Genomic DNA, 17,105 nt, shown 5'->3' on the forward strand with positions numbered 1-17,105 from the left:
TGGGTCCCCCTGTGCTGGCCCAGATGGGGTGGTCCCCGGACAGGGGCATGGCTGGGCTTTCCCCAGGGTCCTGGGAGAGCACACTTTGGAAACTGCAGTTGGCTGGTAGAGTTCCAGCCCAGGACTTGGGCCTTAATCGGGGGAGGAGGCCCCTGCTGGGGTTTCTCATGGGCACCGAGCTCTCCAGCCTCTGGGCAGCTCCCAGGCCTTGTCGTGCTGAGAGTGGGAAGTGGGGGTCTCTCACCCCCACCCCAGGGGTACAGCTGGGTGCCTGCTTCTGGGGACAAAGAGATATCAACCTATTGAGCTGGGAGCTGGGAGCTGGGAGCTGGGAGCTGGGAGCTGGCGGGAGGGGGTCTCCAGGTTGGGTGGGCACCACGTGCAGCTGCCACCATCGACGGAGTGGCCGTGAGCTCCAGAGCTGTGGAGCCTCTTCCCCAGGCGCCTAGCTTCCCGTCCAGTGCCAGCCTGGATTCCAGCCAGTTTAGGCCGAAGAGACATCCGGCAAGGATCGCTTATTGAGGGAGGCCCCCAGACTCCTGAACAAGCCCTAGACACCCTAGGGTGCTGTGGGCTACAGACTGGGGCTCTTACAGTCACCTCGGAGGGGTACATTCCGGCCTCTTCACCAGAACCTGCTTTCCTGCCCCTGCTTCCCCGGGGAAGCATGGGGGGCTGGGAAGCCCCTGCCTCGTGTCAGGGACCCTGCTCTCATAGGGCGACATTCTCCAAACTTGGGGAGGGTGTCTATGAACAAACAACTTTCTGTCCGCTCTGCTGACTCTCTGGAGGAAGCCCTGCCAGCCTCTCCTGGGATCCGCTCAGGTCTGTCTGCTGAGGGGAGGGGTGCTGGGCATCCAAGCACTGGGCCCTGGACCATCTGCACCCTGGGGGCCCCTCTCTGTTGAGCCCACCCTCCTTGAGCAGAGAGGCTGTGCTTTCAAGGTTCACAGGTAGAAGCTCATCCTTGGCATGTAGCAGTGCCCACATCCTGCCTCTGGCTGCTGCCTCCTGCCTTACAGGGTCTCCAGCGCCAGCCCTCTTTGGGCATGCAGTAGGCGCCGCGTGTGTGCCACTGAGCTTCGGCACATGGCTGGGGGTTGCACAGCCAGGATTGGACCCCAGTCTCCCCACCACTCTGGGTCGGCTGCCCTCCAAGCTTCCAGGGGCCTATTGGCAGGATGCTTGATTGAGGGCAAGGCTGGTTCCAAAGTTGGAGCTGGCAGGACAAGGACCGTCCTGTCCCCTGCCAGGGTCAGCGCAGGGCCAGGCAGCGGCAGAGGCCGGAGGTGGCCCAAGAAGGAAATGGTTGAAATTTGCAGCCAGGGCAGGAAATGGACTAATTGTGGAGGAGGAGTTGGAATGCCAGCTGGAATGCCGCCCCCTTGGTGCCGCCCCCCCCCCCCACCCCTCCCGCCGGAGATCTGGGCCCAGAGGCAGGAAGTGACTGGTGTCTTGGCCAGAGGAGCTCTTGCCCCCTGGGGTGGGTGCCCTCCCCGTGCCCCCTCCGGTTCCTAGCCAGAGGCCGTCTAGGAGGAGGGTTGGGAATAGACGGAGGGGCCGCAGGGTGGTGGAGGGGCCGCAGCATGGTGGCGGAGGGGCAGGGAGCTGAACCAGGTCCTGCCTCTGCCGCTCGCCGGGGCTCCCTCTCAGCTCCCTCCACCTGGGGCGTAGGCCCCACCAACCTCTTTGGCCCCAATGCACTTGGCACTTAGCACGCTCTGGCACGAGTCACACTTTCGCACACACTCTTCTCCACCTGGAAGGCTTCTCCCCAGTGGAGAGCTTCTATTCAGTCTTCAGGACCCAGCTTTGGTGGCAGCTCCGAGATCAAGCTGTGCCGAAAGCCCCCAGCCCGCAGATGCCGCGCCCCCCCTGCTCTCCTACGGTCTCACAGTCCAGACCCCCTGTACCGGGGGCGGCCCCACGCACTTCTCTGTCTCCCGCACGGGACTGTGGCTCCACCACGCCGCAGCACTAGGTGGAACACACAGCTGGCACCCAGTGTTTGCTGGGCTTGGAAACGTAGCACTTGTGGTTTCAGTTGCCTGAGAGACGGCCTTGGGATCAGGAGCGGGTTTTCCCTTTCTTGGGCTGCGGGGGCTGCGTGGACTCAGCCTTCAACCAACGTGGCCGCTGTTCTCGCCATCAATCACCGTCCTCTCTGCGGCCCGGCGTGGTCAGACACGGCCTCCGAAATCAGCAGGCCTGGGTCTGCTCCACCACCCACGGGCTCTACCTCAGCTCCCGGAGCCTCAGTTTTCTCCTCCGTCAAGTGGGCAGAATGGCACACCCACCCGGGAGGGATGTGGGGGTCCCAGTGATGGAAGGCTGTGCCCAGCACTGGGTGGGCGCTTACACCCCCCAGGAGGAGGACAGGAGAGAAGGGCCCAGCGACTGTGATCCAGGCTGGGAGGGCCCCCCTCCCCAATTCCTTTGCCTAGCATTCCCGCCCTGAGACAGGCACCCCGCAAAGGAGGACACAGCAGCCTCCTCCCGCCAGACCCTCATCTCCTGGGGGAGCTGCTGCCCCTCCTGAGGGTGTTGTGGGCATAGGGGCTGCGTGTGGCTGGGGGCTTGGTTTGCCCTTGGAGTCTGGTGAGGCCAGTGGTTATGAGGCGGCTGCGGAAGCAGCTCGGGTCTCGTGGGTCAGGCGTGTGGGAAGCAAGGGTGGGGTGCGGGTAGGTCCCCTCCTCTCTCCCCCAGGCCCCGACGTTCCTGGGCTGGACTCGCCCTGGCCCCTCTGGGGTCATCAGCTTGGACCCCTCGTCCCCGGGACGCCCCCCGTCTCTCACGCTTGGGCTCTTCTCTTCACGCCCACTCTGGCCCTGCGCTGCGTACCGGGTCCCCACCCCTTCCTCCCAAGGCAGCCCAGGGGCTCTCAGTTGGCTTCAAAGAAGAATTTCTCATGGGGGTGGGGGGTGACCGAGAGAAGCAACCTTCTTAGGAGGCTTTTATCATTGGGGGCTGTGGGCTTCTGGGGGCTTTGCTGGGAGTCCAGGCCAGGGCTGAGTCTTCCTGGCCCATCTCCAGGATCTTCGCCCAAAGGGGCAGGTCCGAGTGGCCCGGGGAGGGAGCTACACATCTCAGCTGCCCCCGACCTCCCCCGTCCCCTCTCTCATCCACCTTCCAGGGCAATGTGGTGGCACCTGGAGGGAGAGGCCTGGGTCCCAGAGGGACAGGAGTGCTGGCTGCGGCCACCATGGACAAGGGGGCTGCACTTCGTGTTCCCCAGATTCTGAAAATCCTTCCCATTCAGAGCCTCCGCCTCAGAGCAAGGAGGTGGGGGGCGTCTTTGGAAAGAGCTGTGACTTGTGATGTTAAGTGTAACCCCCTTGACCCCTGAACACAAGCCCCGTGTGTACACGTGTGTTTCTTCCGGGCCCTCCAGAGCCGTTGCAGGGCAGGCAGAGCTCCATGAAGACCCCCACTTGAGGGGCAGGTGGGGAGCTGAGGCTCGCAGACCTGCAGGACACCAAGTGGCCACGCGGCATCAGGCGGCCACCCTCTGGGGACGGCCCTGGCCAGGCCCCTCTCCCTGGTGCCTGGCCGGGAGGCCTTGCTCAGAGTTTGGACCTGTCTCACCGCTTCCCGAAATGTGCCACTGGAGATCGGATACGAGCTAAGGAAACATTTATTTTAAATGTAAGCTGATCGTGGTGGAAGCCCTGGCCGGGCCCACTGACTGCAGCCTGTGGATGGCGGGGCCGACGATATAAATAGGGCACAGTTGCTGTCGCTCTTAACCCGGCGGGGGTGGGGGGCTGCTGCCGAGGGCTGTGTGCAGGGAGACCGGTGGGGCCAGGCCTGCGGCCCGGATGGCCTGCTGCAGGGTCCGACCCCACGCTGGTGAGTGCCTCTCCCACCTCATCTCGCCAGTGGGAGGGAGCCTCCTGCAGCCCCTCGGGCAGGCAGAGGCCCCTGGACCCCCCATGTGCCCCCGAGGGCTGGCACTGTCCTGTTCCCCCCTCACCCCGGTCCTTGACCCCGGCCTCTGCACCACACGTGAGCCTGAGCCTGTGACGAATGTCCCGCCGTCTTGTGCATCTCCGGTGGGACCCTGCCGCATGGCCTCACCTTCCTGGAAGCGGGGTGTCAGCATGCCCCCGCCCACTGCCAGCTCCCACCCCCGGATGCCTGACATCCTGTGCAGGGTTCTGAGTGACTCCGCGCCGCCCCCCTGCACTACCCTGTCGTCGGAAACAAAGGCGGAGAACGCTGAGGGGCCCCTGGGACGTGTGACAGCGTCTGGCCGGGCTCCAGGAGTCACCCACAGGCATGCCGGGGAGCTGGCGGGCGGCCAGGGGTGTCCCGCCAGCAGCCCTGTGGGTGTGTGGGGGGAAGCCCGTGGAACAAGGCCCCTTCCTGGGAGCCCGGCCCAGCCCCTGGAGCAGGAAGCCAGCCCTGTCCGTCCATCCGTACGCCGGCCTGGGGGGGAGGCCGGGGCCGGGAAGGCCAGGAGTCTTGGCACTTTCTCATGCAAATCCCCCTAGAGACGGGAAAACTGAGCCTCAGAGAGGGGCTGCCCTCACCTCTGACCCCTGGAGCCCAGCACAGTGCGTCCTGACCTCAGGGAAGGCACGTTCGGGACACTTCATGCCAGCTTTGCTCTGAGTTAGCATGCATAGTATTCCTACTTTATTGGTATGGAAACCAGCGTCAGAGGTAGTTGATCACGGGCAGTGGTGGGCCAGGGCTCAGGACCCGCTCAGGGCAGGAGGAGGCGTGTCCAGGAGCTCAAGGCAGGGCCAACACCGCCCGGAGGCTCCACCTCTGAATTCCCATTTCAGGGGGTGCTGAGGGCCCCAGAGCTGAATCTGAGACCGACAGAACCTCTGGCCAGGGGCCCCAGGTGGAGGGGACGGCCCATGGCCTCCTCCTGCAGCCCCAGCTGGCGGGATGCCAGGCGCCTCGATGCCCCAGGAGCCCCTCCAGCGCGGCTCTGAGGCACGGCCCAGGGCAGCGGCTTCTCCTGGACCCTGCGGCCTGGAAGCTGCAAGGAGAGGCTGGCCGTGGCTTGGGTGGAAGGAAGCCGCAGCGGCTCCTGGTCTGAGTCCCCGGGGTCCAAGGCGTCCTTCTGCATCACTGGGCGTCTGTGTGGCCCAGTGATTAGTTCAGATCTGGGGGTCTGGGGATGAGTGGCAGCTAGGCTTCCCGACCTGCCTCAGAATCCCGCTCGCCAGTTGGTGGAGGGGCCACTGGGAACCCAAGATCTGCCACCAGGGGCTCAGGAGATGGGGCGGAGGGTGACGTCAGGGCCACTGTCCGAGGGTGCCGGGGTTTGGGGGTGGATATTGGGAGGGGGCACGTTGACCCCCCCCACCTTTCTTCTTCACCCAAGAGCCTGAGGACGGCTCGCCTCTGGGGCTGAAGGTGCAGGGCAAGCATCGCCTTACTCTAGTTGTGTCTGTCAGGCCTCCCAGAAACACCTGCCGTGATGGTGGAAACCAAGACACCATGCGGAGACCCCATGTGGGCCTGGGTCCTGGCCTCCACAACCAACTCACAAGAGAAACAACACTGACACTGAAATAAAAGTGTAACTTAAATAAATGGGGCCTGATGTGGGGATTAAGAGTCCTGATCCTGGCATTTCCTCACCAGTCACGTGACCTAGGAACAACGCTGACCTCTCTGTTTTCAGTCTCAATCTGGAGAATGGGTGACTGTAGACCCCACCTCCAGGGTCTGACGTGAGCATTGACGGGTTAGGAGATGTAGCAGTACACAGTAAGCACTCAATAAATAGACATTACCTTTGGACACGACACACACATATATGTTTGCTGGAATTAAAGCAGGTCCTTCCTTGGCCCTCGGCGTTTTCCAGGTGCCTGTGGCCTTTCTCTGCGGCTTTGGTTGGACACCGACGAAGGGACATGGGACACAGGCTAGGTGGCGGCTGTGGTCCCCGTGCAGCCCAGAGGACAGGGACGTCCCCGCCCCTGCCAGTCCTCCAGCAGGACACGGTGCCCACCAGCAGCACACGGCCCCTCACCGAGGGCGTGAAGCTGTCCACTGCTTGTCCGCCCTGTGCATCTTTATGGACGTGGTGGGACCAGCCTCCTGGCACTTCCTCTGAGGGACAGGCCACCCCTGGGCCCTCAGGCATTTCCTCCAGCCCCTGTATACCCACCGGGTGCTTGTTCCAGAACCCTTGAGCGTCACGGGGAGGAGCTACACTGTGATCCCCCAGGCTGGCAGGGACCACCTCCCCTAAGACCCCGGGGCCCAAACGCAGCCTCCCCACAGGCAGTGGGCAGGGCCCTGCCCTGCTGGGCCTGCTCCCCTCTCTCTGGAATGCTCCACAGCCACAGCAAAAGTCCACTTGGAAAGGAAATGGGCAGCAGCTTCAGGCCCACAGAGAAAGGATGGTGCCCAGGGCACCGTCCAGGCATTTCCGAGGCCCCTCCCTGTTCCCTGAGTCCACAGGGACCTGGCAGCGCCTGGGCCTCCCTCCTGAGGGTCAGAGAGGAGCCGGGTCTTTGCTTCCTTTGCGTGGTCTCTCTGCGGTCAGCAAGGGGCTCCAGCCAGGTCCGTGGGAGGAACAGGGAGAGGATGGGGTGGCAGGCAGAGGCCGGCAGCTGGGACTGTGACCCCAGGAGGTGACCCAGGCCTCACAGCCCTTCGGGCGGAGTTTCAGAATCAGCCCCGTTTCACAGGCTGCAGACTGCAGACTGCAGCCACGCGCCCATGGACAGAGCTGGGTCTTCCTGCCCCTCCCCACCAGGCCCTGTGACCTTGGTCAAGTCCTTGAGGTCTGCACTCAGTTCCATCTCCCATGGGGCAGCAGCCCTGCCCTCCCCCTGGGGGTCTTGCGTTCAGCTTGGGCCTCACCCAGTGGCGCCATGGTGATGACTGGCGAGTGTCCTGGGGCTGACCCCAGATGGCCGGGATTTGCCCCCTCATGTTCCAGAGGCCACAGGGCCGCATCAGTGTCGGTGGTGCTGGCGGGGCAGGAGCCCCCTAAGACCCCAGGGAGAGTCACTTCCTGTCCCTTTCTGCCTCGTTGGTTCCTCCTTCCTTCACCCCCTGAGCAGATGTTCCTCCCGTGACTCCTGGGGACCAGGCATTGGAGGAGCCATGACCCTGCTGGTCTTCTGGAAGCTTCTTCAAGTCCCTTCGAGCTTCAAAGGCCTGGGAGCTGGGTGACCTCTGTCCTCAGCCGGGCGTGGTTTCCGGGCATTCCTGGGGTGGCAGGCAGCTCTTTGGGGCTATTTTGGGATCGCCACAAACTTCACTCTTCTCCTGTGAACGGGGACTTTTCATCGGACTTGGCTAAGATGGGGGTGACGTCACTCCCAAATTACAGGGGCTCTGCTGGGTGGGGCAGGGTAAGGGCAAAGGGTGTGACCCCCCTAGCACCCTGCCAGGTGACCCCAGGCCTGTCACCTGTGGGTAGGCTTGGAGCTCCCTCCCAAGAGGCCACACGGCCACGTGGTGCACAGTGTGTGTCTGGAAAAATCCCCACGCTGGGTAAAACGTCTGTTTGTTTCTTTAGGACGGGGTAGCTGGATGTGAACCTTCCAGGGAAGTGACTAAACGCCTTTGTCTTTCCCAGGGAGGCTGGCCTCTGCTGCAGCCCGGAAGGGAGGGGGTTAAGCGGTCCTCCTTTCCCACCCACCCATGGTTAGCAGGTCCCATCCCGGCCCCAGAGCCCGAGTAACCCAAGCTCTCATTCGGCCTCTGACAAGCTTCGAGGAGCCCCTGCCCGGCAGCCCCTGAGACCCCGGCCACCTCCCCCAGGGGCAGAACAAAGCACCAGCTCCAGGGGCCCCATTCACCCAGGAGGAGCGGCAGAGCGCAGCTGGGAGTTGAAGAGAGGTGGAGTGTCCCCAGCTTCCTTCCCGTGTCGGCGGGGGGGGGGAGGGTGGGGGGGGTGGGGGGGGGTGGGGGGGGGGTGGGCGTGGACAGAGACGGGCAAGAGGAGAAGAAGCAGAGACCCTCTCAGGACCCTCCTGACCTGGGCAGGGGGTACCCCCAGCACTGGGAGGTCCCCAGGCTCAGAGCACCCCACAAGGCCAGGTGCACACACTCACTCACTCATTCATTTGCTCACTCGTTCATTCCACAAGCACCTGGAGCAGCTGCTCTGGGGTGGGCACTGGGGGAGACCTCTCTCCCCACCTCGCTGTGAAATTCTATTCAGTCCCTTTGGGGTCATGGCACAGAAAATTCCTATTAACATGCAGCTCGCCTGCAGCCCGGGGCTAGGCTGGCAGCTGGCACTCGGCGAGCGTTGGCGGCGAGCTGGGGTGGGGGAGAGAGGCAGTCGTGGTTCCTGTTGACACTTGGCGGGAAGTCATGTGGCCTGGGCTCCGGCCCCCTGGTGGGCCTTGCAGGAGGGCACCCGGCAGGTGCACCCTAACCCTGCCAGGGGGTCAGAGGATTCTCTGGCTGCAGATACCGAAACCCAGCTGTCTGACACAAAACAAGGAAGAGCGCGATGAAGGGAAGAGGAGTAGAGACGGGGCGGGTCTGCGCGGTCGGCAGTTTGACGTCTCATCCCAGACCCAGGCTGTCCCTCTGCCCAGCCGTCCTCACAGGGGTAGACCTTGTCCTCAGGACAATCCTCTGTGGTCACACAAAGGGGCAGGGGCAGTTGGGGTCCAACCCTACATTTAAATTCAGCAGAAGGGTCTGGGAGCAGGGGGCCTACTCCCCAAGCTTGGGAGACAAGTCTGTTCCTCAGGCTGATTGCGCCTGGACCACAGACGATTGACTGGTCTGGATCAACAAAATACTGTCATTTGGGGGCTTCCCTGGTGGCACAGTGGTTGAGAGTCCGCCTGCCGATGCGGGGGACGCGGGTTTGTGCCCCGGTCTGGGAAGATCCCACATGCCGCGGAGCGGCTGGGCCCGCGAGCCATGGCCGCTGAGCCTGTGCGTCCCGAGCCTGTGCTCCGCAACGGGAGAGGCCACGGCAGTGAGAGGCCCGCGTACCGCAAACAAACAAACAAACAAACAAACAAAAACTACTGTCGTTTCAACACGTAATCGATAAGCAGTTTATCAATGAGCTCTTTCCCTTTGATACAGTCTGTGGGACCTGGTGTGTATTTTTCATTGACAGCACATCTTGACTCGCACACTGCATTCTCACTGGAAGTACTTTATCTGTACTTAGCGTCCATAAAATGTACAGTTGAAAAGTAGATTCACTTAGCTGAGTTGCCTGAACCATCCTTGAAAGCTTTCTAATTGATTCGAATACCCCCCAAATTCATTTTTCTCTAATATTCACACTTCCAATGACAAATCTACTTCAGTTTTAAATTTTCCTGCCTGCTATCTTCTGAGCATATTTTCATATGATTACCTTTTCTGTTATCTATTCATTTCTTTAGCCCATTTTTCTATAGTGTTTGCCTTTTTCTTTATTTGTAAAAGCTGTTTAAATATCAGAGCTAGTAACCTTTGGCCTATGATATAGTTTGAAGATGTTTTCTCAGTTTGTCTTTTATCTAGTTAATTTCTAATTTTTCTGCAAAACAAAAGTTTTTAAAAAAAGGAATAATGGAAAAACCCATCCATGTTTTCTCTCAGGGCTTTATGGGTTGTTTGTTTATTTACTTCAAAGACTTAAATTTTGAAACAGTGATGGACTCGCAAGGAAGTGGCAAAGACAGCAGAGGGTCCCATCGACCATTTCCTCTGATGGATGAACTTTATCTGACGGGTCAAAACGAGAACACTGGCTCTGGATCAGAGTGGCATGCAGATCTGTGGGATTCTGTCACGTGTGCAGATCTGTGGAAATACCGGCAACATCACGACCCAGAACTGAGCTGCCACCGGTGAAGATTTCCCTCATTGTGCTTCCATCTTGTTTTATTTTACATTTATATCTCTGACCCATTTTTAGTTTACTTCTGGTATAAAGGACAAGGGAAGAATCTAATTTAATCTTTTTCTTATGAATATCCTACTATCCGATACACATTTTTCTTTCTTTTTGTAAACAGCTTTATGGAGGTGAAATCGGCATTACTCAATCTACACGTATTTGGAGTGTATAATTTGATAAATCCTGACATCACTAAGGGATGCCCATCACGAAAATCAAGATAATGAACATGCCCATCACACCAAAGTTTCCTCGTGCCCTTGGTAACCCTCCCCCGGCACCTCCCTGGTACCCCCACTGCGCTCCCTGTCACTTCAGGTTGTCCGGCATTTCTTATGGTCTTATGTAAGTGAAGTCACAACGCATGTAACCTTCGTTTGTTTGGTTTCCTTAGCTCAGCCCATCAGCAGAGGCCAAACTTTTTTACTGTTGTTGGCTGCCAGGCTGTTCACCTCCATCCACCCATCCAACCATCCACCCATCCATGTGTCCATCCATCCATCCATCCATCCACCCATCCATCCACCCATCCATCCATCTATCCACACATCTATGTGACCATCCACACATCCATGTGTCCATCAACTCCTTCATCCACCTACCCATCCATCCAATGGCTACCATAACTTCTCAGGGTCAGGCAGGGCCCTAGGTGAGGCCATGAAGCCATGACAGGACACAGCACTGCCCTCATGGAGCTGACATTCCAGGGCTTTAAGTCATGGGGAAAATAGAAGTCAGAAATGCCATGGGCTCTGCAAATTCCTTTGCTCCCGGGGCTCCCTCTGGGATGTGACTGAGTGGCTGTGGGAGGGCCCTACAGGAGGGCGTCCCCAGGGATCACGGCAAGGAACCAATGGCTGTCACCGGCTCCCCTCTTGGTCTCATGCTCACTAGGAGTTTTCTAGGGGCACGAGGGCAGTAAAGGGTCCCCACGCCCACAAGCCTCCCTTCTGGGGGCTCTGTACAGCTGGGGGCTGGGGACCGGGGGCTGGTGAGGGTCTCAGGGTTTCTGACAGTAGCTTCTGAGCACCGGCACTCACCGAGAGGCCTCTGGAGGCACCAGGCCGGGAGCCACGTTTATTGAGCACCTGCTGTGTGCGCCTCACCCCGGTGATGAGCTCATCCAAACTCCTGAAAGAGAGGACTCCATTCTGCAGCCAGGAACAGGTGCTGAGGGGCGGGAAAGGGCACAGCTGTGGGTCTGAACCCAAGTGGTCTGTCCCCCTCTGTGCGTTTCTCAATAAGGACCTGCCCTAGGGGCTGGTGGTGGCCGAGTGCCTGGCCGAGACGCCCGGAGTCTCTCCAACTCTGATCTCATTCAGAAGCTGGCTCAGGACGCCGGACGGCTGGGCGGCCATCCTAGCGTGACCTCTCATGTCCCGGCCGCCTGGCCCCGGCCCGAGGCAAGTCTCGGCTTCTTTCTGGCCTCCACCGGGATTACTTAGTGGATAGAGGATAACTGAGTCTGTGGATCAAGTGTCAGGCCAGGACTGGCTAACGTGGGCGGCCAGGGGCCTCCTGCCCGCTGGCTGGATCTGAAGAGCCCGTCCGCCACACTGTGGCGGGCAGCTGGGCTGGGGGCCGTGAGGCTGGGAGGGAGCGTTCTGGACCTGGGGTCAGAAAGTCCCAGGTGCAAATCAGAACCTCCCTCACAACGCGTCAGTGAACTTGGGCAAACCAGGGGCCTGTTCTGTGCCTCATGCCCTCTTGAGGACGGGCAGATTCGGCCTCACTGCAGACGCTGAGAGGGTTGGATGAGGGGGTGGGGCGGGCACGGGGGCCTGAGTGCCAACCTGCTCCTCCCCTGATGCAGACATAGCAGTCCCACACCCTGGGGGTGGCGCCCAACCACACATCCTGGTGCTCAGGTGCCGTCAGCAAAGCAGACCAGCAGCTCCCGAGGGCGAGCCAGGCCTCTGCCCCTGCCCCCGACCCGGCCACGTGCTGCACGCTGGACGTCTGGCTCTTTTCACGGACTAGTTCCATCACAGCATGTGACTCTGCCATGGACTGAATGTCCCCCTGAGAGCCACAGGTTGAAGCGCGAACCCCCAACGTGACTGCACTCGGAGAGGCAGCCTCTAGGGAGTAATTAGGTTACATGAGGTCATGGTGTGGGCCCTGACCCGGTAGGCCTGGTGCCCCTATAGGAAGGGGCAGAGGCACCAGAGCTGTGTCCTTCCGTGTGTGTGCAGAGGAGGAGGTGGCTGTTGGCAAGGGAGAGCTCTCACCGGAAAGCAACAGGTGGCACCTCCGTCTTGGACGTCGTCCGGGCCTCCAGGACTGTGAGAAAGTGCAGTTCTGCTCTTTGTGCTGCCCTGTCTGGGGTGTTGTGTTATGACAGCCCTAGCAGACTGGTACCCTCTCCAAATGCCACGGTGAGCCGGCCCCCCTCTCACTTTACTGCCTGGGAATAGGACATAGAAAGGGGAGCAAGGAGAGTCCTGGACCAGCATCCTGGGCCTGCCTGGACCCCTGGCTTCTGTGTGACGTCAAACAAGTCCTGTTTTCTTTCCGGGCCTCAGTTTCCCCCCACAAGATGAGGACATGGTACTGAGTGACCTCTGCAGGCTCCTCCACACCTGGCGTGCGGCCCTGAAGACAGGCAGGCTCAGAGCGGCCCTTACCCTGATGGCTGAGTGCATGCTGGGCCCTAGGAGGGCGGCAGAAGTCCCTGGACTACCTGGCGGGGCCATGCAATGCCTGCCAGCCTGGGGCAGCGCCTACCCCATGGCCCCGGGTCAGTCCGGCCTTTATGGGAACTCAGGAGATGGGCTGCCAGCCGGACCCTTTTGCAGGAGCCCATGGCCAGCTCTGCCCAGGGGCTGTGCCTCAGACGCCCGTCCCTTCAGGGCTCCCGTCCAGCTGGAGCTGTGCAGAGAGAAGAGCCCCCTTTCTCAGCAAGCCAGGAGGGTGGGCCGCATGCCCCCCAGCAGGAGGCTGGGCTCCCCTTGCCAGCGCAGGCCCACCTGGCTCCTCTGTCCTCACCGTGTGCATGGCGGAAGCGGCCGCGTCCTTTAGAGCAGAGCCCGTCTTGGAGCCTGACACTGATGGATGGGCCGGGGGCCCGGGCTACCGCCGGGAGGGAGTGAGTCCACTCCCTCAGGCCACGGGAGAAGCTGGGCACGGCCCCTGGGCCTGGGGAGGGGAGTTCTAGGGGCAGCGTCCAGGCAGGCGGGCTCGCTGCTGAATCCTGCATTTCTGTGGTTATTTCTGAAAGTGGCCGTGTGCCTCTGACCTCACCGCGGGTCCCCCTGAAGGAAAAGCCTCTCTGGGCACCACAGGGCGTGCTGGTGGCCCAGGCTGCCCCCCTGAGACTCCAGCCCAAGAGGGGAGCTGGCTCTCTGGGAAACGGGCCTGGCTGGTTCAGTACAGCCTTTCTGCCCATCTTGCAGTTTAAATCAAAAATCCCAAGTAAGAAGAGGTCACCCCTGCGCTTGGGCACTTGTGACCTGCCCTGTAGGGCACCTGCTTCCTGAATGTGTTTCTCCCCAAGGGGGCTCACTCCTTCATTCACTCATTCGTTCCTTCAGCACTAGGTGGCCTTCTTTTTCAGTCTTCATGTCCTGACCTTAAAATGGGGTGGTTTTTCTAGGTCAGAGCTGTCCAGTAGCCACAGAATGAGAGCCATGTGTGTAGCGATAATTACAAATTTGCTAGTGTCTGCATTAAAAGACATGAAAACAAACAGGTGAAATTTAACTTTGATCGTGTATTTAACCCAACAATGCAAAGCACTGTCACCTCAGCGTGTGACCTGCGCCAAACGTGTTAAAGAGGAATTCTGCTTTGCTGGCACCGAGACTCTGAAATCCTCTGTGTGTTTTCCTGTTTCGCTCCCCAAACTGGGACCCAGCACAGCTCTTGCCCCCACCCCCACCCCCATGAGAATCCTCGCATCCTGGTCTGTCTGCTCTGGGTCTCAGGGTGTGAGAGGAGGGCCTGGCCAGAGGGCAGAGACTGCCAGGCTGGGGCTCCTGGGGCCGGCAGGGTGTGGACGCTCCCCTGGGAAGCCCTTGGGCCAGGCAGCTGCCCCGAGGCCTGGAGGCTGGGGTTGGGGGGGTCTGGCCCCTCGTCCTGTCCCATCCACTGGGGCCATGGGGGCTGGGAGGGGCAGCTTCCTTTCTGCTCTCAGGTGTGGTCTGGGATAAAGCAGGCCCTGGAGGCACAAGAGGGGGGCTAGCACTGGATTCCTGCAGAGACAGCCCCCGGCTGGTGGGCTCTGGGCTGACGAGTGAGGTGGGTTAAGTTGCCCGAACTCAGGGAGGTTAAGGGGGGGTTGGGACCCAGACGCCTCCAGCACAGCCACCTACCGGCTGCTGGGGCAGCAGTCGCTATACAGCTGTGCGCTGCCCCGGGGGGCAGCTGAGCTGGGAGCAGGTGGGAGGTGGGGGGTCTCCCTGTCTGGGCCCGGCGGCCCCAGCGCTGGGGTCTGAGTGTGCGCGCAGTGCAGAGCAGGGAACGTGTGGCTGCACCCAGGACGGCCACCCCTGTCCTCCAGGGGCGGCCCCTCATCCCCCCGCCGGCCCCTTTCAGCTGATCCACAGAGTGCCCCGTTAGCCTCCCGCGCTCTCGAGGTAACTGGGCCCACTTTGCAGGAGGGGAAGCCGGGCCACCTCACTGTTCAAGGTTTACAGCTGGGCCACCCATCAAGCCATCCCGTCCCAATGCTCCCTGGGATCCCAGACGCAGGACATGTTCCCAGGAACAGAACCCCCCCCCCCCACCCCCCCCCCCCCCCCCGGTAGGGGGCGAGAAGCGAGGAGCTGGTCTAGGGCAGTGAGCGCCTCTGAGTAGCTGCCTCTGAGCCCGGTGCAGGGCGCGCCACTCCTCAAAGTGCCATCTGTAGCCACGCTCGCTGAATTCTCTCAGGGGGTCACACAGGTCCTGAACGGAAGTTCAATCCCCCTTTCGCAGGTGAGAAAGCAGAGCTTAAGAGAGGTTCAGCTCTCCGTGTAAAGGCAGCACAGCTGCGAAGTGCAGAGCTGCCAGGATCGAGCCCGTCCGACCCCGAGGCCATGCTTTCCTTCCGTTGGTGCACGCCGTCACCCTGAAGGCGCGTCCCGCTCAGGAACAGCCACGTGAAGTTTGGGTGCGTAGCTGGGACCCCCGGGAAAGGGCCTAAGCAACGGAGCGAAAGCCACGTGCAAGGAGGGGGTGAGTCTCGCAGCCGTGCTCCATCTGGAAGCCGACTCCAGCTGGGCCTTGGGGAGAGTCTGCAGAGGCCGGCGGCGAGCGCTGTGCCTTGGACCCAGGAGATCAGGGAGGAGCGAGCGGGCGTCCTGGGACGAGCCCGCGCGTGCCTGCCTGCCTGTGTCTCCGAGAACCCGACAGCCTCCTTGTTCACTGTCCCCACACGTCTGTCCGTCCAGCCTCTTTGTGAATCACTTTCATTAACGCAGCCTCTCCTTCAATCTCGGTGGCTCATAAGCTGCGACTTAAGGTGAAAACCTGTCTTCTGTTTGACAGGGAGGGAGGCGAAAATGACTACGTGAACAGAAAAGTGCAGGTTACACAATCACGTGTCACAGGAGATCAGGAGCTGAGCCTTATATCAGCTCCCCAGGCAGCCGGGCCTCTGTGAGCCTCCCGGCCCTGCAGCTGCCCCACCGGGGTCCCCCCTCCCCGCTTCCCGCTTTGGGGCGGCCCAGCCGGGCCTCTGTCTGGAGCTTGTTTTCCTGACTCGGCTGGTGACATGCTCCCCCCCTCCCCTGAGCACGTCTCGGCCCCGGGCTTTCTTCCGGAAGGTGCATCCAGGCCCCGGTCCTGGCCGTGGAGACCCAGGACCCACCGCGTGGCCCGAGGCTGCCCCCTCTCTCTCCAGGGGCAGCAGGGGGTGTCCGGCCCAGGCACGGGTCGGATGATAATCACAGCCCAGCAGTGACAGGTGACTTTTATCGAGTCAGACCCCTGGCCCAACGGGACTCACTGCTTTGAATTCTCACGGTCTCCACGGGAGAGCAGCTGACCCGGTGGCATCTCTGGCCAGTGGCAGGGGAGGCCTGACAGTTTTCTTGGGTCCCAAAGCCGGGCCCGTTCACCTCTCCACCAGGTGCCTCCCAGCAAAACCTGACATCCGATTTTCCATTCAGAAAGCTGACCCCTCATCCACAGAATGAGAGAGTGTGTTTGGGAGAAGAGGGGGTCCGGGCAGAGATCCACTTAAATGAAGAGACAGTGGGAACTGGGGCTTCTGGAGTGTGGGGCCCTCCCGCACCAGCAACAGGACCCTGGGGGGCGCTCCCTGAGGGACTCGGGTTCCTGACCGGGAGGGCCCCGGCTGCCAAGGTGCAGCGCTGTGCCCGGGGCTGAGCTGTGGGGGTCACGGAGGTGCTAAGTGCAGGCGGGACGGCTGTCCCGTTCTATAGTTGGGGTGGACAGAGCCTGTGTGCATGACTCCGTCCGTCCGTCCGTGCGTCCGTCCGTCCGTCTGTCGGTCGTCCCTCTCCTTCGCCACACTCCTGGCCTGGCGCAGAGGCTCCGGGAAGATCTGTGGGGTGAACAGGCTGCACCTCTGTCCCCTTCCCCTGGGTGGGGAGAGGGCAGTCCTGGGTGGTCCCAGCGTCTGGGGGCCTCCCCAGGCCCCGCCGCGCAGAGCCCGGCTGCCCGCCCGGTCTGGCCTGTGCTGGCCTGTGCAGCCCGCAGCGGCTATTGTTGGGAAAGTATGTGGCCGGACAACCTGAGCCCTGTGGGAGTGCCCCCCTCCCCCACCTCCCGCGCGGTCATCCGCCGGGCAACTCCCAGGAAGGGGGCTGCTGCCTCTGGCCTGGTGAGGGGCTGGTTCTGCGAGCCAGGCCCCGCCTGCGCCTTGGCCGCGGGCAAGATCTGTCCCTGGCAGGTGCCGCTCACCCCCACGGAGGCCGCCAAGCCATCCCTGGGATGTGTCCCAGGCCCCTCCCACAGCCGGCCTTCCCCCACCCCCGGGCCAAGCAGTCAGGGAGGGGTGTGGGGGTCAGGCGGCGCCGTCCTGACTTTTCTCAGCGTGTTTTATGCAGTCATCTGGAATGACAGGGGCTGCCAGGTGTTTGCTCCCACGACCACGAGAACTCCAGGCTGCATCTCGGGACAGGCCAACCTGACCCGCCGCCCTCCGAGCCTGGGCCCTGCAGAGAGTGGGCAAGGAAGGGGCCCTGCTGGGCTGGCCCGGGCGGGGCGGATACACACTTTCCCACACACCGTGCACTTCCTTATGAGGCTCAGAGAGGTGCAATGACTTGCCCGCGGTCACACAGCAGCTGGGGGTTGGAGCTCAGGT

Source organism: Phocoena sinus, chromosome 15 (assembly GCF_008692025.1).
Source record: "Phocoena sinus isolate mPhoSin1 chromosome 15, mPhoSin1.pri, whole genome shotgun sequence".
Taxonomy (NCBI): domain Eukaryota; kingdom Metazoa; phylum Chordata; class Mammalia; order Artiodactyla; family Phocoenidae; genus Phocoena; species Phocoena sinus.